Genomic DNA, 26251 nt, shown 5'->3' with positions numbered 1-26251 from the left:
AAAAACTGACAGTGAGAAATATTATACATTCAGAATGATTACATTATTGATGTCAGAAGTAATAATAATGATTATTATTTATTGCAGATGATCATAAATGTCACTTCAACATATAATGGACAGTCAAATGTTTCGCAAATAGTAAATATTTGTTACCTAATCATAATCATTCGATGGAATTACGAACATTTATATTTAAAGCTGAAATATGTCGCGTAGGCTTCCATGTTGGATAATAGACTTATATTTTCTTGGGAAGTTTATTTATTGAGCGATCTCGTAAGAATCTGAAAGTGTATTCAGATGTGAATGCTGTCTCAAAATTACGTGTGAATAACAATTAACTCCAAGGGAATTCTCTGCTGAAATTTTCGGTTACACTGTTGCATGTTGTACACTGCTTTTAGGCATTCTAAGCATCGATCTCATAGAAACAACAGTTTGTTGCCTGATCTTCTCAGTGGATCCCGACTCAGATTCTGATGGTAGATGCAGGGAAACCCTACTCTTACTAGAGCAGATGTTTGCAAAGTCTCACAGGTTAAGTCCCGTGAATTCGCCTTTCAAACCGGTGAAATTAGAGTAGAATTTTGAGGCTATCCGTGATTCAGTAAAAAGGAGAATTTCTTAGTCATCTTTATTTACCCATAGAAAGAGTGGGGCGGTGTTATTGACCAACAACTCTCTACCAGGATTTAAGCTGCAAAGCTATTCGTTCCACTCCAATGTGTAGGAGAACATTGAACCAGGTGGGTATGAAAGTCAATTTGTATAATATGTATATAATTTTGTTACATAAGTTACTTAAACATAAAATGTTACTTAAATAAGATTTGAAATAACATAAATTGAAGTAAATACCCCATTTTTTATTTATTTCTTCTGTCTGATAAACTAATTACATTCTTTTACTTTGCAATCCATCTCACTGAACTTTCTTTTTGAGACAACGTATTTATATTACAGGTGAGTGAATATTTCGTTAGATTAAATTATTATAGTTTTATATTGTCAATAAATTCGTATTTATAATAAAGAAAACGCAGTTAAATGTTTCATTGTCTGGAGTATTTGATATCATTATACATATATTTGTATAAGTTAACAGTTTATTTTAAGCGAATAAACCTGAGATTATCCGACGCAAAACAAAATACCCTATTCATATGACATTAATGACATATGAAATTATCTTCATGAACATAATATGACCACTTTCTAACTACTTTTCCTAGACTTAGGTCGCAAAACGGTTAACACTTTCCCTGTTTACTTCAAGACTAAATACAAATAAGTTAACATTAGTGGAAAAGCACGAGAGGAGAAACTTTGAGAATGAGTGCTTAAAAAGTTTACTGCCTTCTGTTCACACAAGGCGAACCGAACCAAAATTCGATAATACTCTCCTTAAAAAGTCGACAAGGACATTTTGTATCCCGTACTTCCTCCACCAAGATACGGCGAAAGTACTTAGTTTATTTTTTGCCAACAATTTGAAGGACCGGAGATATTTGTAAATAGTGATTCTTATTTGTTTAAAACATACAAAAGTGAAATAAAGATTCAAGATTCATAATATTGGAAAGTGCAAAATTCTTTTAATAATTACTTTTTCAAACAAACAATAATATACGGGAATGATATATTATATAGACATTTTTATTTTATTTTTATTCCATATATAGGTGGACGAGCTCACAGCCCACCTGATATTAAGTGGTTACCGGAGCCCATAGACATCTACAACGTAAATTCCGTCACCCACCTTTGAGATATGAGTTCTAAGGTCTCGGTATAGTAACAACGGCTGTCGAACCCTTCAAACCAAAACGCATTACTGCTTCACGGCTGAAATAGCCAGGGTGGTAGTTTTTTTTTTTTTTTATGATTGAAGGATTGCTGGTGGCCCTGAGGCTTTTCCAGTTTCACCAGGACAGGTGGGCGAGCAAAGGCTCAGCCAGGAGGGGTGGGATTTGCTAACAGCTACCCGAGCGCCTCCGAAGGAGACCTAACAACTCAAGAGTAGCTGCTTCGCGAATGAATCTACTACCGGATCGGAATCGCGACCCGCTGAGAAGATCCGGCGAGAAACTCAGCGAGCTGATTCATGGGTTAGGTTGCACGGCGAACTCTTTGTCGAGTTCGACGAGTACGGTTACCGGGGTCCCTAAGCCTGCTCCTAGTGTTAGAGCTGAAGGCGTCTAATGCAAAGGTTATTGGATCTGATGGATCCGTAAGGACGTGTCTAGGGCGTCGACGGTGACTGGCTCCTGCGTGATCAGGATTCGGGGAGTAGTCAGCGACGGCAACGATAAGGCGATTATCATGACGCATAGCCTTATCGAAGTACCGTTCCGACGCTGACTTCATGTATTTCTGTAAAGATTCGAGGCCCAGGTCGTCGTGTAGGTCAACGTTCCTCGCGAACCACGGAGCTCCGACGGCTAACCTGCAAAAGCGGGATTGTAGAGATTGAAGGGTGTTTAAGTGTGTGCGGGCCGCGTGAGCGAACACCACACTCGCGTAAGTCATGACGGGCCTTATGCAAGTTTTGTAAAGTGTCACCTTGTTCCGAAGGGACATTTTACTCCGCTTACAGATCATGGGGTAGAGTCTACCGAGAATAAACGCGGCACGGTCACGGACTGATTTTATATGCGGGCGGAATGTCATCGATGCATCCAGGGTAACGCCCAGGTACTTGACCTTCCTGGCCCAGGGTATGGATTGACTAAAGAGAGTAATCGGGGGTGTGAGATTCCTCCTCCTAATACGGGAGGAAATCCGTGTGGAGCTTCCCCTCTGAAATAGCACCGCAGTACTTTTCGCTGGGTTGATGTCTATGCGCCATTTTCGGAACCACTGTCCTAGGGCTAGGGCTGCGCTCTGAAGCTTCTTCGCGATTAGGGACTTGTTTCTACTGGAATAGTAAACAGTCGTGTCGTCGGCGAATAAAGCTAAATGGGTCGGCGGCGACCGGGGAATATCGTTAACGAATAAGCTAAATAGGAGGGGTGAGAGGACAGAGCCTTGCGGGACTCCAGCTGTGAGAGGTCGTGGGGAGGAGCGGGTTCCCTCGACTCGATATCGAAAAGAACGGTTCGACAAGAAGTCCCGTATGATGAGCACGAGACTATCCGGCACGCCCATGTTGAATAGTTTGAAAATCAAACCGTTGTGCCAGACTTTGTCGAACGCTTTTGCGACATCGAAGAAGAGAGCTCCCGTGTATAATGGTTTTGGTCGATTAAGCCCCACAAGAATGTGCTCCGTGAGGCGGTGCACCTGTTGAACGCATTAGTGATTTGTACGGAATCCGAGTTGTTCATCGATAAGAATGCCCTTGGATGAGACGAAGTCTCTGAGGCGTTTGTAGAGCAGACGCTCATACAGTTTGCCTAGAGACATGAGGGTGGTAGTACCTACCAGTGCACAGTACGTCCTACCACCATCGATTGATGATATAAGAATTTAATTTAACTATCGTTCAGAATATCGTAATGTAAATTAGAATTTAATATTTGCACCATGTACCCAATGAAACAATTCAATCAACAGTAATTGGGCTACACCAAATACATTCGATCAACAACAAATTCATTCAGCACTTGACACAATTGGAACGATTAATCTTAACATAACAATCAAAGAGGACGGGGTTAACGTCCACCAAACCATTTCGGGACCATTCTCTGTTTATTGCTATTGCAGTGTCTTGGGGACCGGCGAAGGGGGCCTAAGAAGACGACGTGCAAGCTGCTCTGCACGCGTTTTATGCAAGAGCATCCGGGTGATGGAGGGCCGGCTATCCTCGACCCACGCTGGTTCTGACCCAGCGGGGTATTCAACACAATCAATGTTCATATTGTTTATATAAATTTAAATGTTTTGTTGTTTGAAAAGTGTAAAGTTTACCTGAACGTGAATTATAAAGTTTGGCTCTAAAGCTTTCCATATAAACTTACCTAGTTGCAAATAGAAATGGCGAACAAAATATTGATATTTTTTTAATATATTGCATAGCTTTTATCACGAGCTTTGAGCGCGGCGGCCGAATCAAGAAATTCCGTAACGAAAATAAAACCTAACACCCCCACTCCGCCTACCATGTTGATAAAAAATGCTATGCAATAGCTTTACCGCGGCAGTCCCCGAGTTCCACACGTGTTTTTTTTTCGTAGAATTTTTTTAATATTTAGTATAAGATTAATGAATAACTTACAATTAATAATAATAATAAATAAATAAATATTTACTAACAATCACGCCACGTTAACTGGTCCCGTGATAAGTTCGTAAAGAACTTGTGTTACAGGTACCAGATAACGGAAATAAATGTAAGATTTTTATTATACACATATATTTAATATACATCCATAACCCTAGAAAAGACATCTATATTTATGATACAAATATCTTCCCTTGGCGGGATTCGAACCCGCAACCCCCTTGTGTAGTGATCATGTCACTTACCACTACACCAGACGGCCGTTAAATGGTTAGCGGAGCCTATTGGCATCATAATTTGGATTCAATGCATTTTGTATATGAGTCGACTATTATCAAAGCCGACTTGATAAAGACTTTTGGACAGTGATTGGTAAATCAGAAAAACGAATTATTGACTTTGTATTCCATTGGCAGTCACAAAACTCTTCGGAACGACATCTTAGATAAATAACAGGTTAAGTATTAACCTTTATTTAATGCAGGTTTTGAACCGTATTCTTTGAAGGAGACGATTATATTCAAATCAATCTGTATTGACATATCAATAAAAAAAATTTGTCCAAATGCACAGATTGCCACCTTTGATAATAGACGACTCATATATGCTATTCGGCACTGTGAACTGGAATGCGTTACTGCTTCGTGGCAGTAATGGGTGGGGTGTGGTACCTACACGTGCGGGCTTATATGATGCTCTGCCATCAGTGATAACGCAAATTATGCGGGTTTGATTTTTGTTACACGAAGTTGTTCCTTCATCGTGGAGATTTGTCTGGAAAACGTATGCCATATTTATATTCAAACACGGCTATCGAAAAGTACGAAATCACAAAATGAAAATTGTAAAAGCGTGATTGAGCCGTAAAATTGTTTTCAAATCTCTTAAAGTTAAATGAATTTATAAAAAGTTGCTGCTAAATGAATACTATCTTCAACGTGATTCAACAGTCGCAAGCCAGGATTGTCTCATAAGTCCCCACACACGCCACAAATATACCGTACCATACCGTGTATTATATAACAAAACTACAGACTTCGATCCGGTATCGAGTCGGTACTTCAAGTACATACAGTAATCTATATCTTAATACGTGAAGGAAAAACTTTGTATCCCTTTTTACGAAAATTGCGCGGACGGAGGAGTATGAAATTTTCCACACTTATAGATAATATAGAGAAGAAGTGCACAATGCTAATATTTTTTTAAAATAATGCATAAAAGATACATTAAATCAATAAAGAAAACATTACACACACTACATACCATGTATTTGACGCACACACGCATGCATACTATTTATTGTCAAACTTTGGTTCTTGACGCCTGTTGTCAAATTGAGAATAGATTAAATATTGTTTGTCTTTATTTTTTATAAGGTAATCTTGGCGAAATTTGTGATTATAGAAGTATAAAATACAATCATAATAGTGTACAAACTTACAATTCCAATTAATTATAGTCGAATTTCGACTACTGCGGGACCTCTAGTAAGATTAATAGTACGTCACATTAATAGCAGTCAAATACGGCAGTCCAATGTGCAGCAATCGATTTCATCATTCGCTTTTAACAGTATTGTTGGACGTTTAACGTTATATCTGAAATTGAACCATTAATTTATTGTAGTGCGCGTTTTGGAATTAACTGGTATTAGCTCAGTGATCGAAATTCAACCTTAATTACTGACACCTCAAGATTTTGATTCAATTGTGTTTATATATTTACGTTTTATCTTTTGTTTTGTCAATGATAAATTGAATACTGATATTTAAAAAAAGAAACAGACTTATTTTGCTAATTAATAAATAATAATAATAAATATTTACTAACAATCACGCCACGTTAACTGGTCCCGTGATAAGTTCGTAAAGAACTTGTGTTACAGGTACCAGATAACGGAAATAAATGTAAGATTTTTATTATACACATACATATATTTAATACACGTCCATAACCCTGGAAAAGACATTTATATTTATCATACAAATATCTTTCCTTGGCGGGATTCAAACCTGCGACCCCCTTGTGTAGTGACCATGTCACTTACCACTACACCAGACAGCCGTTATATTACGACATATTTCTGTTGAGTATTCAACGAAAGTTCTTGATATTTTAGTTACAATGATAATTATCGCTTATCAAGCTTTCTTAATTTTTAACGATGTCCGTCCAATATTTATTTCTATTCTTTCCTAAACTTTTCTGCAGTCGCTGTCTCAGCTTCTACTTATATTAAGTTATTTACTTGAGATGGGTGTACTGTGTCTATTCGGATAGATACATGGTAGATACCGCCTGTTTTTGAGACAAAACATCTTGTCTGTCAATTCAAGGAAGTCAGGTGTTTTTTCCTGCAGATTTACCTAAGGAGCTGTTGTGCCATAGTCTAGCTACTAGTCAATAAAACAATGTATTGTTACGCCGGTAAGAGTAACGCCATCTATCGCCAAATAGTTGAACGAATATCGAAGAATCTAGTAGCACCTAGAGCGCTCGAGAAGTGCAACGCTATCTATTGTCAGATAGCGGAAACACAATACTAGAAATGTGTGGAATATTCTCGATAATTCTAGGGATGTGGTATCGGCTATAAAAGCGTTGCAGAGATGGCACGCAGTCAGTTCGTAATCGGAACTACTCGAAGCGAAACAGCGAACGGATCACCTGAAGTTTTTAGTTGTACTTTGGTAGAATTTTATTTATTTATTTATTTTATTTATTTATACTTTATGCACAAAACAAAACTTGTACACAGGCGAACTTAATGCCATGGGCATTCTCTTCCAGTCGACCATAGGGTGGTGCAGAGATAATGCATGGTAGGTGCATTGACAAAAGAATAACAAACAACAACAAAACAAAAGAAAAAAACAAACTCAAAACAAAAATCTTCCTTAAAATAACATCTCAGTATTATAGAATACAGTTTAATATACCTATGTATAAAATAGTAAAATACATACATACACATAATAACACACAATATAATATACATGTAAAGTAATAATATATAAATACACATGAAAACACACAATTTAGTATTATAGTTAAGAATGGTTAAAAGTAAAAAAATTTTTTATCTCGAACCTCAGCGCGTAACAATATTTTCTGTTTGATTTTAATTAATTTTTGTTCCGTAATAGTTGAGCTACTTAGTTTAGTATTCTGTTCATTAGTTGGTTATTTATTTTTATTTACAGCTATAAATGTATACGAACGACGGAATACGGAAGAAAGAAAACACTGAAGTCATCAGAGGGGAACCGTTCATTCCTTGCACTACATCGGAAGCGCTACTAACGTCCATTTCATCATTCTTAATCATCATAATCATTGTTATATATAAGTATATATTCACATCACTCACTTTGTAGTTCCTCTTGTGAGTCCGCATGGGTAGGTCTTCGCCTATTTCTGCCGTGAAGCAGTAATGCGTTTCGATTTGAAGGGTGGGGCAGCCGTTGTAACTATACTTGAGACCTTAGAACTTATATCTCAAGGTGGGTGGCGCATTTACGTTGTAGATGTCCATGGGCCAGTCCAGTAACCACTTAACACCAGGTGGGCTGTGACTGGCTGTGAGCTCGTCCACTCATACAAGCAACAAAAAAAACTCATCACACCTGCCCTATTAGGCAAGGAGCTAAATCCTGGGCAAAGTGGATTGCTCAGAAGCCCAAAACGTGTCTGCATAAGTGTACAAGAAGACTCGAAGGACTGCCACTTCAGACAATGTTCCTTGAAAAAATATCAACACCGCTGCAAATAGTCCTGCCAGTTCACAGTTTCAGTAGCGATCTTCCAAGAATAATTAACGGTAATTAATGATACACGCCGCATTTAAAATCTTGTGTTCACATCGAAAGCCCTCTAAGCTCCGAGAGCTTTCAATATAGCTATAGCTCAATGCTTTAAGCCTCCATCCGCACTGCGGTATTGTAACTGCAGCGTTGAGCTTTCTTTGAACTTTAAAGCTAATGGAAACTTGAAATGTTTTGGCTTACGTTAAAGCCAAAGAACCTTTTAGTTGGATTAATTTTCTAAATGTATTTTCAACTGAAAATGAGGAAAATCAAAGTTAATGTGGAGCATGGAATAGAACTGTAATATTAATAATTCTATTGGTGGTAGAAAGTCTTGTGAGTCCGCACGGGTAGGTACCACCACCCTGCCTATTTCTGCGGTGTAACAGTAATGCGTTTCGGTTTGAAGGGTGGGGCAGACGTTGTACTTTAAAAACTGAGACCTTAGAACTCTTGTCTCAAGATGGATGCGGCACTTACGTTGTAGATGTCTCTAGTAACCACTTAACACCAAGTGTACCGTGAGCTCGTCCACCCATCTGAGCAATATAAAAAAAAAGATCTGGTTAGTCTGCCGGGGAATCGGGAAACGACTAAGATCACTACCCCGTTCTGTTTAACTGAAATTCCGACCAGCCAACCATAGTGGCAACAATTTCTTCTCAATCATTTTCAACACTCATCATTCTCCTGCCCTTCTCCCAGTCACATGGGGTCGGCGCAATATGTTTTCTCCTTCCATACTCCTCTATCATATACCACTTCTTCGCTCACTGCCTTCTTACACATTTCGTCTTTCAAACAATCCATCCATTTTTTATTAGGTCTACCTTTTCTATCCCCCCAAATAATACGATCGAGACTTTCAACTTGCGTCACACGTCGGGCAAGGTACATTTGCTGATGTCTATAAAAAAATAAGTCTTCCCAACGTATGAGTGCTATGGACTCTTTCACTTCAGTAAAATTAAATTTAAAACCTAAGTACCTAATTAGCTCGAAGCTTGCGTGAACTTAACCGAGAATGTTTAAGTTATTCAAAGCTGCTTAGAAACAAGCGAGACCGCAAGTGCTTTAACGAGTATTAAGTTCGGAACCGTTTGCATTATTCCCTTTGTGAGAAAATAAGTTAAGTACAGTACTTAAGTGTGGCACATTTGAGGGGTAGTAGGTCTTAGAAGGGCACTAAACGGGTACTTTCTCTTATTTTTGTTTATTGCTTAGATGGGTGGATGAGCTCACAGCCCACCTGGTCTTAAGTGGTTTCCGGAGTCCATAGATATCTACAACGAAAATGCTCCCATCCACCTTGAGACATGAGTTCTTCTTTCGCATTTAAATCCATTAATATCACGCTTCATCCTTTTTGTTTCTCTAATAATTAAACTTTTTTTTATTGGTGAGGAACTTTATATTAGCTTTGTGTTTCCGATTTGTTATTCTATTTTGTGAATCTAAGCTGTTCTGTCTTCTTTCTTTGAAATAAATACATTAATTATATCGAAGGGTGAAAGTTTATTTGATTTAAGCGGCATTTCGCTTTTTATTTATCTTTATAATTAAAGGTCCTTTTTATTAGGTACTAGCTGACCCGGCAGACTTCGTAGTGCCTCAATCGATAAATAAAAGACCTAAACTTTTGTATAAAATAAACTTAAAACAAACAAAATGAATCCGTCCTACAGGGGAATTGTTATTTTCATTTAATTCCGAGCATTTTCATATTTTTCTATCTTTTAAACCTTCTCTGGACTTCCACAAATAATTCCAGACCAAAATTAGCCAAATCGGTCCAGCCGTTCTCGAGTTTTAGCGAGACTAACGAACAGTAGTTCATTTTTATATATAGAGAAGATTAGTATCAAAAATTCGATGTTTTTAATTGAACTTCAATTAAGTTTACTCCATTTAAATATCTGAAGAAGTTTTTTGTTATTTTTTTTCCAAATTTTAAACTTTAAATGGTTTTCCTATGGTAGCTTTTTAAAAATGTCGCTTAAACCAATTTGCCTTTCACCCCTCGAATTATATTAATAAAAATAATTTTGACCGCTTGCGTAATATGCTGTCTTTTACTTTAATATGTCAGCGAATTTAGTATGTAGTTATGTAGTTACATCAAAACCGTAATTCTTTGGTTCATACTTAATTGTTATTTAAATAAAATCTCAAACGAATAGCTTAGATATACCCGCTAAGAGTCGTTTGGTATTTAGACCAAACTTTCTCAAAGACAAAACTCTTAAAACATAGCACGATGTTTTCTTTAAGAGTTTAAAATCCTTTGGTTCTCTTATAAGGCTTATTGCTCGAATTACCAACTCCGTTGTCTGTTAACATTTTGATTGCATAATTCATTAATAGCTGCTAAGATAAGCTGAAAGTTCTGAGTTTGGTTCTTTGAATTCATCTGTAAAAGTTTTATACTAGATGTGAAAATTAAACCGAAGTAATTTCAGAATATTTACTAATAAACAAAGTCTTCAGTGCAACTAACTGACTTGGCGTTTAAAATGTTTTTTTTTTTGTTATTCTGTTTGTTTGATCCTTCGAGCACTATGCAGTATACTTGCGACAAAATATAAAGGAGCTTTGGTAGATTATTTAGATTGATGTTATTCATTTTGTTGTCATATCAGGGACACTTGATTAACAAAAATTAAATAGCATACACGGAACATGTAGATACCTAATAATAATAATAATAATGGGTTAGTGGCCTGGTACAGCAAGCAGATAGTTAATCTTGATAAGGTGCGAGTTGTGAGGAGGTTCCTCACTCTGGAGTCCTAACCACTAGTGGCCTGTCCACCATCAGCGGCCATCTATTTTATGTAGTGTTTTAAAAAAATTGTAAGTTTCATAATTAAAAAAAAATATTGATTAATGAGATTTTAATTAAATATAGTAGACAAAGAACAGTAATAGCTGAGAGCAAATCATTCACGGTCTTCCGGATTCCGAATTTAAGATAACCCTGTGTTATGGGTATCAGAGACTGATAAACATACTTATTTATGTTTAAATATATGTAAACATAGATTTGTTCTTTTAGTGTTTTTTCAGACTTAAACGTGCTTATTAACGTACGTTTACGTAACCTTTAATAACGTACAGTTAGTAACCGTTTAGTTTATAGTGTAGTAGCCGTAGTATATAGTAAAAGTTTTGTGGTCGTCGTGGCCTAAAGGATAAGACGTCCGGTGCATTCGTATCGAGCGATGCACTGTTGTTCGAATCTCGCTGGCGGGTACCAATTTTTCTAATGAAATACGTACTCAACAAATGTTCACGATTGACTTCCACGGTGAAGGAATAATAACATCGTGCAATAAAAATCAAACCCGCAAAATTATAATTTGCGTAATTACTGGTGGTAGGACCTCTTGTGAGTCCGCACGGGTAGGTACCACCGCCCCGCCTATTTCTGCCGTGAAGCAGTAATGCGTTTCGGTTTGAAGGGTGGGGCAGCCGTTGTGACTATACTGAGACCTTAGAACTATATCTCAAGGTGTGTGGCGCATTTACGTTGTAGATGTCTATGGGCTCCAGTAACCACTTAACACTAGGTGGGCTGTGAGCTCGTCCACACATCTGAGCAATAAAAAAAAAAAATAATACACACCCAGAACAAGAGCAAAGACACTTTTTCCTCACACAATGTGGGACTCGAACCCACGACCCTCGATGCAATAGTCTGGGGCGCTGATAACTGCACCGCCAAGTCAGTCAAATATCTTTTGCAATGGATTATTAAAAAAAAAAGAGAGACTTCATCGCATTATACTATTGTTGTTCTAAAAATAGTAAACAGTACGCTATGTTAACACGTGTCCACTAATGTGCATTGTTGATTTCAATTGTTAAGTGGTTGGAACTTAACACACTTGGCTGTGACATTAGGCAAACGTATACACTTTCTTTTTGTGTACCAATCCAGACGAGATGTCGGTTCATTTGATGTTCAGTTTTACCGGAGCCTTTAGTTGAGAGGTGTTTGGTATCGCGGCTATAATAACCCCTCAAAACGTAAGAACAATTGAATTCTGCAGAGCAGTAATATGCCCGGCGATGAAGTCCATCCATCCGCATTATCAAAATGAGGTCCTCACGGCTTACGTGATGTTAAGTGACTACCGAAGTCCATAGACAATGTAAATGTTGCCACCCACCTTTAGACGTAGAGTTGTAAGGTCTCAGTTGTCGCAGTACGACGGCAGCCCCACTCTTTAAGCCGAAACGTACTACTATTTCGCGGCCGAAATAGGCAGGGTGGTGGTACCTGCCCGTGCGGACTCACAACATCCTATCACCAGTAATAACAACAATTATGCAGTTTAATTTTACACAATGCTATTTTTTCACGTAAGATTTTTGTGCTATTAGAAGATTAATAAATAATGAAATCTGGATATCCAAAGAAATATATTTATTAGCAATTAGAGTAGACGTAGGATATATAGGACTATAGTTCTTCAACCATATCTATTTGTTCAGACATTGATGGAACTACATGTCAAAAACGTTAATGCGATAAACGATTATCAATTTGTAAGCCAGACTATTTAAGCAAGACTAGCTAAAACGAACGACATTGTCCGTACTATTTAAAAAAAAAATTTTTTTTTTTTAGTGAATTCGTAAATTTCCCTATTTCTAGTGCAACTTTTCCAATTTTCCCCCAAAACTATACTCAGACAATTCGAACATTTAAAAAAACCTAAATTGCTGTGTCCCTTCTTTTGCGATACACAAATAATACCTCATACGTTTTTTTGTACGGATTTATAAAGTGTGTTCATTCAATGATGTAAAATCGACCTTAATGATAACCACCTGAAGATTTAGATCTATTTAATTTGTTTTCGATTTTGGTTTTTTATCGACGTATTGAGTAAAAAATATTTTTATTGATTAGTTTGTCAGAAAATCGGTTGAAAAAGAAAGGTAAAGAAGGTACTTAACTGTTTGGTCTTTGACTATTTGTGTAGATTTGGAAGGATGCGTTTCCAGATATCCTTTTTGACATGTAGCATTGACATCTGGAAGCAACTGTCTTTCTACGCTATGTTACGGGCGCCAAGACGCATCTATCTTCAGGAATTATTTCAAAACTAGCGACCCACCCTCGCTTCGCTTCGGAAGGATTAAATTTTATTATTGATAGCTGAGTCCCGCAATGTAAGCCGCGGTTATTCTTGTACCGCGGGTAACGCCGCGAGGCGAAGCTAGTCTAAAAAAAGTAGCCTAAGTTACTCCTTATATCATCAGCTACCTATCAGTTTTCACTGATCCCGGCAAAATCGGTCCAGCCGTTCCAGGGATTAGTCGGAACAAACAGACAGACAGACATACAAAAATTGTAAAAAATATATATTTTGGTGTATATTCATATGCATGCAGTAAAAAGTGGCTATTTTAATATTACAAATAGACACACCAATTTTATTTATATGTATAGATAGATAGCCTTAAAGCTTGGATGATCGCCTTATCATCGCTAGTACCCTTAATATAAAATAGCTACTCACCCCCAGGCGAGCTGTGAGCTTGGCTGTCTTCGGGAACAAAAAAGTTATAGTCTCTATCATCAGACGATGAGAAATTTTGAAAATGATATTAGAAAAAATGAACACACCGCAGCATTTTCTCGTTAAGGTAGACTGCTCATATGGGCTGGTCGCATGTGTGGCCGCAGCCGCTAATGTTCCGTGTAATCAAACGATATTTAATTTAGTTTCTTTTGCGCGCTCCGTATGCCAGGCCAGAGGATATACGATCACAACTTGCTTGGTTCGTGCTTATAGCCAAAGTTTCAATTCTTGAGTTATGTTTTTTTTTTATTACTAAGATTGGTGGACGAGCTTACAGCCCACCCGGTGTTAAGCGGTTACTGGAACCCATAGACATCTACAACGTAAATGCGCCACCCACCTTGAGATATAAGTTCTAAGGTCTCAAGTATAGTTGGAACGGCTGCCCCACCCTTCAAACCGAAACGCATTACTGCTTCACGGCAGAAATAGCAAGGGTGGTGGTACCTACCGTGCTGACTCACAAGAGGTCCTACCACCAGTAAATTGATTTGCGAAACTCTTAAGTATTAAGCATTTTAATTTTTATTATTACCATGATTCACTTTGTTACTGGTACAGAAACCTTCCTTACAGAGTTAACCACAACTGCACCGAGTTAGATCGTATTCGGATGAATGATTTTTGAACGCATTCATGTATTGCATATTTCTCAGACCGGTTGCACAGTCAACAAAAATTAGTATCCATTTCCAAAGTAAACAGAAAATGCGATTCGCTTACTAAAGATAAATATTGTCGGTTGCAAAAACAAGAAGCCGCGCGTCAGTGAATCTTTCAATGCGTCATTTTGTAATACGCAAAAATTGTACCATTACTTTCTAAAGTGATTATTATGCTATAAATTCTGCATTGAATTGCACTGGTTGCCGGTTCAGAGATGTCGTCATTGTAACAATATTTCTCTTTAAACTCTTTTTCTAAGGGTAGCGGTCCCAAACGATGGTCGAACCAAATAGTGGAGGAACTGGGGATACCTATCAGCGACGCACTCCACCAAGCTACAAAACGGGATCGATGGAGACAGCTGGTTGATGGAATCGAACGGAGTCACGATCCTCAGCAGTGAGGGACCGACCGAAGAGAGAGAAACTCTTTTTCAGAATCAAACATTGTTATCTTCGTAAGCCCGTTGAGTAGCTGATTTACATTGGCATAGTTAAAAGCTTTGATACTTTAGTTCCTTAAGAGTGCTAAATAAAATATTTCTGATCCTTCCTCGTGTTTTGTACTAAGTAAATTGATTGAGAAAACCGATAGAGATGTAATCGTTTATTGCAAAGTACAAATTATTCATTGTCTTTATTAGGCAGGTAGTCTATTTTATTATACGACTCTCTACAATGAGTAGATAAAGTGTATGTATGTGGCAGTAGCAAAGGTATAGAATTGTTATCATGATCTGTATGATTTTGTTTGTGCTGTTTAGTTTTTTTAATCGAATATTTTATTTTTTGCTATTGGATTTTATTTTGTTTTTTATGTTTATTGATTAATTGTTTTTATCATTTTTTTTAATTTATATTTAAATACCTTTTATACTTTTGTATTAGTGATGTGAATTTTAATAATTATTATTACTTTTTTTTTTACTTTTTTCACATACTTTGGTTCTTCTTCTAAGCTTTTGAAGAGGTGGATGAACTAAGGAAAATTATCTGTCATGATTTGTTTATTCAGATTTTAGTTTAAAGCAAATGCACCACAGAATATAAAATTTAAATGTACGTAGCTTCTTTATATTGATTTTTATTCAATTTTATTTGTTTATCGTGTAATAAATACTCTTTTCTTATCATGAACGGTACTTGTAGAGTTTTAGTTCTTGATTATTTCCCGTTTACATATTTAATGCGTTATAGTTTGAATTATTGCAACATAACGCGTCGGTAAAAAGTTTTAGTTTTGATAATAGAGTGAAGAGTTCGTGATGTATAAAAATTAAAACGATAAATAAAATTTTAATTTACGTTTCTTGTTTTATTTTTGGAATTTTTTAAGTACCAAATTTTTTAGGTACCAAATTTTTAAAGTACCAAATTTTTTAAGTACCAAATTTTTTAAGTACTTAACCCAATGAAGGTAACTCCTCTCGTGTTGTAATTTTTAAAATGAAGATATTTAGGTACGTATTAACCGCTTTGAAACATGGAGTTAGATAAAAAAATACATATCTGTAAAGAAAAACCTTTTATGTAGCTTTTATGTAAAGCCTTTGTAACTTTTTAAGCAAAAAATATATATTTTCCTTAAATAGATTAACCGAATTACATTTTTACTGAATTATATGTCATTATAACAATTACATTTAAAAAACAAAAACTGCAAAAACTGCTTATCAGGATTTGAACACTGGTATAGTTAAATTGCTCGATATGAGTGCATCGGGCGGGTTATAAATGCAACGACAACTATATCTAGTACTATAAGCTTAGTATTTCAGTGCTAAAACAGGCTCTTATTGAGACTTAGTTGGAAATGAACAGTTCTTAAATATCGTGGGTGGACATTTGGACAGACAGGCGCATTGGCCTAAACGCGTTCGCTTTGAATGCAATACATAATCTATATATATTAATACGTGAAGCAAAAACTTTGTATCCCTTTTTACAAAAATTGCGCGGACGGAGGAGTATGAAATTTTCCACACTTATAGAGAATATAGAGAAGATGTGCACAATGCTAATATTTTTTTAAAATAATGCAAAAAAAATTCATTAAATGTATAAAGAAAACATTACACACACTATATACCTTATATTTGATGCACACACGCATGCATACGAATTATTGTCAAACTTTTGTTCTCGACGTCTGTTGTCAAATTGAGAATAAATTAAATATTGTTTGTCTTTGTTAATATTTTTTATAGTGTAGTCTTAGCGAAATTTGTGATTATAGAAGTATAAAATACAATCATAATAGTGTACAAACTTACAATTCCAATCAATTATAGTCGAATTTCGACTACTGCGGGACCTCTAGTATAAATAATAGCGTGATTGTAACTTAAAAGAAAAGGAAAGAAAACAAACAATAAATTGTTGACCGGTTTAATTGTGCATCGCAACGCCTTCCGCATGGAATAACTTCATTGACAGTTTTACGCGCAACGTGTACTGTGTTCCAAATCATAAGCTCAAGCGAATTTATTCTGCATACATTTGGATGAAAATTGGAATGGTGGATTTGTTAATAAATTATATGGCTATCTCTTTCTTCAAACATTTTTGAGTAGAGTGCGATAAAGATAGCTGCAGCCGATGGAGTTTGCGTTTCATTGTTTTTTGTGTATGTTGAAATGTATGGCTTGGTCTGACGTCTTGTTTTATGTTATTTCGTTATTAAAAGAGTTGTGTACTCTCTGCATTCTTTTCTATGTCACGTCATTAGTGTTGTCGCATTATCGTCGGTGGCACGGTGGAACCCTCTTAGTGACATATTTGATTTAAGAATAGTTAGATTAGGGTTTCGACGTATTGTTTTCCTTTTTTTTCAGGCCAGGGACCAAACCTCCTAAGAGGTCCCCGCGCCTAGGGGGCGCGTGGGGTCTGTAGGACTGATCCGCAACTTTGAACCGCGGGCGCAAGTATTTTAGGGCTTCGAGTTATGCCTCAAGGTTTGGTGAGGGCGTAAGTGCTAACTACGATCTCAAGGAAACGTAACGATGTAGCAACAAATCATAGTGTAAAATAAATCGCAGTAATGTCATAACTTAAATACTTAGAAAGTTTACAATAATAATAATAGGTTTTCAATTTACAATACCGTGAAACTGTTATTAATTATACACTGTGGTAATTATGAGTCGTAATAATTAATGTTTTATTGGTCAAAATAATAATTGGTCGATCCTTTTTCTTCCTGTAAGTGTGATCGGGAAACCTCTACTATATTTGATCATTAGTTTTTTCGTATACAAAGGAAGCATCTGACAGAAACTTCATAGAAGATTTATCAACATAGATGCCTTTTTTTATTTTTCTAATTTTTATTCTTTCTAATTTTATTCTATTCGTCCCATTGACTCATCTGAGAAGTGAAACATTGTAATAGATTAGGGAATTTAGCGAAACACTTATCAAGTCAAGAGAGGTGTTGATGGATTTTAAGGAGGTAGTGCACGCATGAATAGTCACCACATTATACATATTTCTATTACCAAGCAGTTTTACGTTCCGGGTTGAAGGGTGCGAAAATAGTGCAATATAATTAAGACTTTAATCCCGTGTCGCAAGGTGGTAATTGTATTCGAATCTGTGGGCTCATACGATCACTTGCAACAAAACAACAAATATTCGTTACTAGCTGACCCGGCAGACTTCGTAGTGCCTCAATCGATAAATAAAAGACACATCAAAGGGACACATCAAAGAAAAAACAAAATTGTTTGTATTTATATAATTCCGAGCTTTTTTATATTTTCTCACCATTTAAACCTTCTCTGCACTTCCACGAATAATTCAAGACCCAAATTAGCCAAATCGGTTCAGCCGTTCTCGAGTTTTAGCGAGACTAACGAACAGCAATTAATTTTTATATATTATAGAGATTAGGTTAAAAAAACTATTAAATTTACATTTTCAATTCATTGAAGTGTAGTCAATATTTAGTCGCTCACTATCTACCGAGCCGCTTCAGTGAAGACCAAGGTTCAAGAATCATTAATCGTATCCAATGTCACTTTTTAAAACACGAAACAGCATTAATTTATTTTAAAATGTATTCTGCAGTATTCGTAACAGTGTCATTAACAATATCCGAATTCCTGATAATGGTTGCCAGCCGAACATGATGGTGAGTTGGAAATGTGGTTAATAAACGAACAGTAATGCGGTGTAAGCTGCTATGATTTTCTGTATTGCGAGTTCCGGAAATACGTATAAGATGAAAAAGTTTTTGTACTTTTATTGTATGATTGTTTTGCCCATGGACATCATATCGTTAATGCTGTCCCCCACCTCGACACATGATGTCTAAGTCCTAATTCTATGACAATACAATAAATGCCTTGATCTTTCAAACTCTAATGCACCATCGTTTCGCATCAGAGATAAACCGATTGGTAGCACCTACCAGTGCGTGCTTAGGCAGACGAGCACATGGCCCAACTTATGGGGAGTGGTTAACGTCGCCCATGGACGTCAGCAATGCCAGGGGCAGAGCCAAGCCGCTGCGTACCGTTAAGTACTCGCGAAACATATAGCTCATATAGCGCTCGTATAGCGCTCGGGAAACACCGTGGAGGGGAGCTCATTCCATAGCCGGATGGTACGTTTCCCGAGCGCTATGACATGTCCTTCTTCAAACGAGGCTTATGGAGAGTATTAAGCGGTAAGCAGCGGCTTGGCTCTGCCCCTGGCATTGCTGAAGTCCATGGGCGACGGTAACCACTCACCATCAGGTGGGCCGTATGCTCGTCTAATTACAAGGGCAATAAAAAAAAAAAAACGTGGCAAAAAATATATTATCTGGAAACGCAGTGTGGATGAACGCAGTGGCTATGGTTGTAGTAGTAGTATGGATGAAATCTACTCCGGTAGCAGGCGATACGATAGTAAAAAGGAGATGATAGGATCATTTCAAACAAGTACTCCACATGGAATATACGGTACAAAATACAGAGTAAACTGAAGTCCCTCCGCAGACACAGATGTTCCAAACGATCTGTGAGAATGGGATTATCGACTTTACGAACGGCCCTCTTTTGTATGGAGTCAAATAGAAGTAGCTGGTATTGGTATTTGGGAGCCTGGCCCAGAGCATTGAAGTACCGCTTCGCTCTGTTGAGGACTCCCAGCATTTTGGACGCCAACTTGGCTTTGCCCTTCAAGTTACTCCGAAATTGGATAACGCTCGAAAAGTCGACCCCAAGTATCCCGATACTCGTGGAAGGTTGCAGGGCTACTCCCTGAAATTGCAGCACCATGACAAAGGGATCCTTCTTCGCAGTGAACGCGCAAACTTGTGTCTTCGACGGATCTTAGTCAATTTATCAAGAAGAGGCTGGAATCGGGAATAGTGGTATAGTCTATATATATAATAGATCTATTTCATTTAAAACTTGAAAAAAACTAAAATCATATATTCCAACTTAACAGAAAACCTAAGTTTTTTTTTTATTGCTTGGTTGGGTGGACTAGCTCACAGCCCACCTGGTGTTAAGTGGTTACCGGAGCCCATAGACATCTACAAAGTAAATGCGCCACCCACCTCGAGATATAAGTTCTAAGGTCTCAGTATAGTTACAACGGCTGCCCCACCTTTCCAACCGAAACGCATTACTGCTTCATGGCGGAAATAGGCGGGGTGGTGATACATGTTGCTCGTAAAGAGGGTCACAATCTTGAACAGCTGATGGTGACAGGAAAGGTGGATGGCAAACGTCCCAGAGGACGCAGTCCCACGAGATGGTCGGACCAAGTACGATCTTCTCTGAGCATCAATTTCCATAATGCCCTTCATGAAGCAAAGGATCGCGGCAGATGGAGGGAAGTCGTATGGGAGAAACTGATGCAGCGGGGGAGTCTCGACCCTCAGTAATGAGGAAAACGACGCGAGGAGGAGGAGGAGGAGGTGATACCTACCCGTGCGGACTCCCAAGAGGTCCTACCACCAGTGATTACGCAAACTATAATTTTGCGGGTTTAATTTTTATTACACGATGCTATTCCTTCACCGTGGAAGTCAATCGTGAACATTTGTTGAGTAGGTACGTATTTCATTAGAAAAATTGGTACCCGCCAGCGGGATTCGAACACCGGTGCATCGCTACATACGAATGCACCGGACGTCTTATCCTTTAGGCCACGACGACCACAAAAGTACTTGTTTAATGTTAATATAAGTATATATCACCGGGCTTACAAGAAAAAAACGACAGTCCTAAGAAGAACCGATAGCACAAACTCGGCGTATTAATATTTTTTAAGTTACCATTGCAATGGTATTTTTAATTGAACCTCCAAATTGTAAATTCTCAGACTACGAGGATAAAGCGCTTGGAGATATTTGTAGTAAAAGCAATAATTCTACAGGCCATAACGTACGATGGCTTGTTGATAATTATACTAAAGTATTCGTATCCTAAGGCTTCGGTTTGACCTCGTTTGACTTGATCCGTTTATATGAGGGCGATTAATCTAAATTGTTAACATTTAATTATATTAATTCGATTAATGCTATTCGGATATACGTCATGACAGACAAAGGACTTTAAGTTTAATTTTGAAATTAGGACCAAGTCAAAACTGATTTATTTAGGTGGGTACTTTTTTTGTTGTTGCTAGATCAGTGGAGAAGCTCACAGCCCATCTGGTGTTAAGTGGTTACTGGAGCCCATAGACATCTACGACGTAAATGCGCCACCCACCTTGCGATACAAGTTCTAAGGTCTCAAGTATAGCTACAACGGCTGCCCCACCCTTCAAACCGAAACGCATTACTGCTTCACGGCAGAAATATGCAAGGCGGTGATACCTACCCGCGCGGACTCACAAGAGGTCCTACCACCAGAAATTACGCAACTTATAATTTTGCGGGTTTCATTCTTATTACACGATGTTATTCCTTCACCGTGGAAGTCAATCGTGAACATTTGTTGAGTACGTATTTCATTAGAAAAATTGGTATCCGGCTGAGATTCGAACATCGGTGCATCGCTCAACATGAATGCATCGGACGTCTTACCCCTTAGGCCACGACGACTTCAAAAATAATTTGGTAATAATAGCACGGTAATCGTCTTGGAGTTCGATATAACTGACTGAGTGATCCCCATGGTAAAATTTATACCTCAACGTCAAACAAAAAAGGTACTCTTAATTTGCATTAAGATATTTTCTTTCAATATAAAACATTAGACAAATTAGTGTATGTTTAGCTATAAATTTAGAATACAAACGGGGTCGATTATCGCGTCATGCGACCTTTCGTGTATCCGCGTGCGATATAACATCTCGAACGGGTCTCGACAGTATTAAACAAGATATTTTAATGGGAAACGTTCGATATTTGAATTACAAATTTTACTGGCTGTTGACATTTGACAGGTTGATCCCACTGAGGTTCATAGCGGTATATAAACATAGAATGCAGCCCATTTTGAGGTCAAAGCTGCGATCGAATTAGCGAATTAGGCAATCCAATCTCATCATTGAATTTTCTTCGATTACATTAAGAAGGCTCTTTGTGAATTCGAAATTCAATTCATGGCCCAAGAGGTGATCATACTGGATATTGCTCATACGTACTAGAGTTAGTTTCAAACAATCACATAGCGTAGAAAAAAGCCGGATGTGGTATCTGCCTCTGGTCAAAAATTTTCGACGTGCAATCTAATTAACCGATGCAACTCGCTGATTTTCTCGCCGGATCTTTCCAATGAATTGCATTCTGTGATCCGGTATAGGTAGTAGGTAGGTAGGTATGTATAGGTAGTATAGATAGTAAAGGATATTCTACTGGTGGTAGGACCTCTTGCGAGTCCGCGCGGGTAGGTACCACCACCTTGCCTATTTCGGCCGTGAAGCAGTAATGCGTTTCGGTTTGAAGGGTGGGGCAGCGTTTGTAACTATACTTGAGACCTTAAAACTTATACCTCTAGGTGGGTGGCGCATTTACGTTGTAGATGTCTATGGGCTCCAGTAACCGCTTAACACCAGGTGGGTTGTTAACGTTCACCCATCTAAGCTATAAAAAAAAACTCTAAAACTTTTCATGTAATGAGCACGGAAATTTTTTGTAAATCCGTTTTTAATTTCCATATAAATACAGTCTGTAGACGTGGTATGTATGTGCGTTTTCGAAACAGCTCTCTGATAGCGCACCGTTACTTACTACGATCCATTAAAGTTAATTTACTGTGATATGAATGTTGGCGGTTAACGTGAAGATCAATCGGCGATCGTTTTGATTTCGTTCGAGAGATCAATGACCGATCGACCGAGTTAGCTACTGACCTGAAGACGCATTTGGTTTTGTCGAAAATACTCTATTTTGTTTTTTTTATTTTTATTGCATAGATGGCTGGAGGAGCTCACGGCCCATCTGGTGTTAAGTGGTTACCGGAGCCCATAGACGTAACAACGTAAATGCCGCCACCCACCTTGAGATGTGAGTTCTAAAGTCTCAGTATAGTTACAATGGCTGCCCCACTCTTCAAACCAAAACGCATTACGGTAGAAATAGGCGGGGTGGTGGTACCTACCCGTTCGGACTCACAAGAGGTCCACCAGTAGAAGCTTATAAGTAGCTTAAAAATTATAATTCTATTCCATTCTATTATAATGTTTCTAAGTTTCATGAAATAACTCTAGTCGTATTCGTAATTTGAAAACTATTTTACCGTTTAATCTCACGTTATTAATTAACGTCATTAAATAATTTCCGACTTTACACTTTTCGTGGTCACGAACTGACTAAAGTATTGTTTGATAATATTTGGATATTGTGTTGAATAACATCAACATTCTTATGTAATAATTGGGTTTAAAATTTTTAAGTTCACGACCTTTTTTAAAGTTATAGACTACATGAGAAAAACAGAACGCCTTATCACATAGGGTTGAATACCCAATTAATTGTATTCAATTTAAATTGTAGGTAATGCATGTTTACTTCGCTGCAGAAATATGTATTGTGGTACCTACCGGTGTGGGCCCATAATATGCAACCTTATGTCGTAATTATGTGGCGTATTTCGTGTGGTGATGCCCAAGCGCTTATCATCAAACGTAACGTAAGCTCGTTCTCCTATTAACCCGAAAGATATTTAGCAACGAAATTGAATTCATTGGTTCAAGCAAATGAATATCACAGTTATTTATAATCTATACTAATATTATAAAGAGGAAAGATTTGTTTGTTTGTTTGTATTGAATAGGCTCCGAATCTACTGAACCGATTTGAAAAATTATTTCACTGTTTGGAAGCTACACTATTCCCGAGTGACATAGACTATAATCTTTTTTGAAAAAAATTAGGGATCCTTACTAAAACTCCAAAAATGTAACCCAAGGTGTAAAATAATGACCTAAAATATTCTGTACATCGCGTGCCCTGCCAAAACTATTGATGATAGAATAAAATAATGTACTACGACTTTGTAGAACACATTATTATTTACAAAAAGTGTCGCGACAGCATGTCTAACTATTATAGTTATGCCGCAATAAGTGTTCATTAATTTTTTTAAATAAAACTAAGTCAACTATCGTTGAAAATTTTGTTTGCCGTTGAACCCAAGCGGAGCCGGAGCGGGCCGCTAGTTATAAGTACATATAAACAAGATAAATTTCACCGATGCATCACAATTGACAGTTAGCACGTCGCTTAGTGGCTTAAACGCCTCATTAATTATTTATGACAACTCATTATTACCTTTAGCTGTCAATCGCAATGGCACTTCGCTCTCAAGTCAATCAACACATGCACTTTTCACACGAGAGAAAATCAAAATTGCATCGAATTTTCACGTTCTTCGGAATCGCCACCCGAAAACTTTGACCAACCAATTTTGACACTTTATTATTTTTACGTTACACACACGCTTTAGGTTGTTTTTTTTTAATTACTTTAAAGTAGTTGTAGTCCTGCTTCGTGTGATATTGTAGGTTCGTTTACACCGTGTTTAATTAAAAAGACGCGCGAACGCTAAGAAATGACCTAGAGAACTGATAGGAGCGAACGACTGGCACGCGCTCAAGCGGAATGTGCATTCGAAAACACTAGTTTGTGTCAAGTTTGTTAATCTTGATACTTGAACGTATTATTTCTGTAAAACTTTAGGAATCGGATGTTCGAAATTCATTAAATTGCATTTCTTCGTTATAACATGATATTGGCTTCTGTAATGCATGTAACTAATTAAAAGCTTATTTAGACATTATTTAGAAAGTATCAAAACAAATATCAATCAAATTATATACAGATATAAATTCCTGAGCGCTATGACGTGTACTTCTTCAAACGAGGATTGTGGAGAGTACTTAATATTAGGCAGCGGCTTGGCTTTGCCCCTGGCATTGCTGAAGTCCATGGGTGACGGGAACCACTCACTATCAGGTGCACCGTATGCTCGTCTGCCTAAAAAAGCAATAAAAAACAGATTTATCAATTATTATTGCAGTACATTAAAGTTGAATCCCGTTATCATAAATATGACCCACCGCGATCTTAATGTAACGGCTTACTGTCACAGTGGCACCTATTTTTGTGAGTACAGACCCGCAGTCAAAGAGAAATAGCTTGTATGTCAGATCGAGTAGAAACTATTTTTATATGGGCTATATTACTACTTGACACCACGTGGGCTGTGAATTATTTTAGCAAGCTATACAAAAAAAGTGAGTTAAAAAATATATAGTATCAAAATAGTTAGGTCGTTCTATAGAATAAATTCTCTGTGCATCGACTAAGACGCTTCGGATGCACTGTATATGAGATTATAACACGTTAATGTGTGATATAAATCAGTGCTTAGTGAATATGAAAAGTGATTATGTGAAGGGAGCATCTGGATAAGTGGCAGGCAATTACGCAACTTTACTGTTATGCCTGAGGAGAAATTTATACGGAATACGGATTTAATCATTTACGGAATAGCCCGATTTTTTTACGCGTGTAAACCCTTTGGAATCACTTTGGCTTTGCGATGTCCCTGAATCCCAGGAATTTATCAGCAAGAAGATCGTAAGTTCGACTTCCAGCTGCGGCAAGAAATAGATAAAATAGTCTCCCAGCTTATACCACGACTAACTTCTAAGCTGCTTTGATAAGTTCTAATACAAACTTTCTACAACTAGTTAAATTTCTGATGAAATATTACCGAGATTCGCCTAGAGCCAGTTTCCCTGGATAAAGGGTAATTTTAGAAAAGTTTTGTACGCGCTTACTTGAGACTATTATGAGATTAAGGTTTTTTTTATGAATGAAGGATTACTGGTGACTCGGAGGCCTTTCCAGTTTCACCAGGACAGGTGGGCGAAGCAAAGACTCAGCCAGGAGGGGTGGGATTTGCTAACAGCTACCCAAGTGCCTCCGAAGAAGACCTAACAACTCAAAAGCAGCTGCTTCGCGAATTAATCTACTACCGGATCGGAATCGCGACCCGCTGAGAAGATCCGGCGAGAAATTCAGCGAGCTGATTCATGGGACTAACTTTTAAGCTGCTTTAATAAACTCTAATACAAGTTTTCTAAAACTAGTTAAATTTCTGATGAAATATTACCAAGATTCTCCGAGAGTCAATTCCCACGAAAATTGAGTAATCTTCGGAAAGTCTCTTTTTTGGATTTTTACTTGAGACTATTATGAGATTAAGGTCTCAATCAATACATTAAAATAATTCTTGGAATAATAATTTTAATGGATAGGAACAAAACTAAGAATTTCCTAATCTTAATGTTGCCTGTTTCTTTCTTTTTTTTTTTCTAACCTTAAAGGAACAAATACAAAAAGAGAATTAAGCCTTATTTGCATAACGGCCCATTAACAGTAAGCCGGTGGAGTTTATATCGCTCTGATCGGACGGTGCGCGGAGCAAGACGGCCTTATCTAAAAAGGGTTGGCTGTGATTCGTAACGGGCTAAAGAAATATCTGGACTTCTAGATCTGGATAG

At 37.5% G+C, this 26251-nt stretch overlaps 1 protein-coding gene across 1 annotated transcript in view; it reads right to left on the bottom strand.

Moving 5' to 3' along the window:
* The window catches only part of mwh (multiple wing hairs), a 132634-nt gene extending 108392 nt beyond the window's left edge, over positions 1-24242 (bottom strand). Inside the window, exon 1 of the mRNA XM_089734075.1 lies at positions 24012-24242. The gene's annotated coding sequence lies outside the window, so the exon portion shown is untranslated. The remainder of the gene's footprint in view (positions 1-24011) is intronic.
* Positions 24243-26251: the final 2009 nt, after the last annotated feature.

Source organism: Bombyx mandarina, chromosome 17 (genome assembly GCF_030267445.1).
Source record: "Bombyx mandarina strain Sakado chromosome 17, ASM3026744v2".
Lineage (NCBI taxonomy): Eukaryota > Metazoa > Arthropoda > Insecta > Lepidoptera > Bombycidae > Bombyx > Bombyx mandarina.
This window is presented reverse-complemented; position numbering and strand designations above follow the sequence as displayed.